The 1,427-nt window shown below is 40.0% G+C and overlaps 1 protein-coding gene across 2 annotated transcripts in view; it reads left to right on the top strand.

The window, feature by feature from the left end:
• CASR (calcium sensing receptor) overlaps positions 1-1,427 on the top strand; it is a 45,094-nt gene that overhangs the window by 20,612 nt on the left and 23,055 nt on the right. The window lies entirely within an intron of this gene.

Raw genomic sequence — 1,427 nt, 5'->3', positions numbered from 1 at the left:
AACAGTGTATAAGTGTTCCAGTCTCTCCACAACCTCTCCAACATTTATTATTTTGTGTTTTTTGGATTAATGCTAGCCTTGTTGGGATGAGATGGTATCTCATTGTAGTTTTGATGTGCATTTCTCTAGTGGCTCATGATCGTGAGCATTTCCTCAAGTGTCTTTTAGCCACCTGAATGTCTTCTTTGGTGAGGTACCTGTTCATAACTTTTGCCCATTTTTTAATTGGGTTATTTGTCTTTTTGTTGTTGAGGTTTTGCACTATCTTGTAGATTTTAGAGATTAGATGCTGATCAGATTTGTCATAGCCAAAAAATTCTTCCCAGTCTGTAGTTGTCTTTTTACTATTTTGACAACCAGATACTTTTGTCTCCATCTCTTGATTCCTTACTCCTCAGGGTTGACTTTGTTTTCAGCCTCTGTAGCAGCTTCAGGCTCATAACCTCCTTACTGCTGGTAGTATCAGTAGAAAAGGGAGTTTTTCTCAAGAGCTCCAGTAAAAGTCCCAGAAGTCGTGTTGATTGGCCATCCTGGGTCATGTGCCCATCCCTGAACCAATCACTGTGTCCATAATATTCAGTGCTCTGATTCCAAGACTGGGCCATATGCCCTCTCTGAAGCTAAGAGTAGAGTCCTTCCAAACAATATAGACTGAAAATAAGGGAGAAGTCAATGTCCAAAGGGAAACCCCAAAAGAAGACTGAAACAGAAGCAAAATAGCCAAAACAAAATTCCACTACACAGACACCTCAGTTTGACAATAGTCCATGTAAAGATGTTTCCTCCTGGCTCACACATGGTCTGGCACAGTTCATCCAGGAAAGGAGACCAGATAGAAAAATGGACTCAGAGCTCCAGGGGAAAAATAACATGTGGACATTTTCCAGAATGCTCTCTGTGCTTGCTCTGAGTCTCCCTTGGGCCCTTGGAATCAAGGTTGTTGGATGGACTTTCTGGAATTTAAGATGTTGGCCATGTCTATATCAGGAGATTGGACAAGTAATTATTCACTCTATTAAGACCTACATGGAAACTTGTCACTTATACAGTCTAATCCAAATATACTGGAATTCCAAGCCTGCCTTTTCCTAATTCTTTGCTTATAAGCCAAACTGCCTGGTGCCTCCCCACACATTATTTACTAGTTTTTGTCACAGCATCTTTGGTTAGGCTAAATCCCATACTTCAAGGGCAGTTTTTGTTTCCCCTGTTCCATTGTCTAAGGAGTCCTTGGGAGACACAAATGATTAAGCACTTGACTACTAACCAAAATGTTGGTGGTTCACACATAAATAAAAGGAAAGAAAAGAATCACATGATCATCTCAACTGATGCAGAAAAGGCATTTGACAAAGTCCAACACCCATTCCTGATAAAAACTCTCAATAAAATAGGTATAGAAGGGAAATTTCTCAACATAATAAAGG

The sequence above is a fragment of the Trichechus manatus genome, unplaced genomic scaffold (assembly GCF_000243295.1).
Source record: "Trichechus manatus latirostris isolate Lorelei unplaced genomic scaffold, TriManLat1.0 scaffold00026, whole genome shotgun sequence".
NCBI classification, from domain to species: domain Eukaryota; kingdom Metazoa; phylum Chordata; class Mammalia; order Sirenia; family Trichechidae; genus Trichechus; species Trichechus manatus.
Note: the sequence above shows the minus strand (reverse complement) of the source record. Positions and strands in the feature narration are given on the sequence as shown.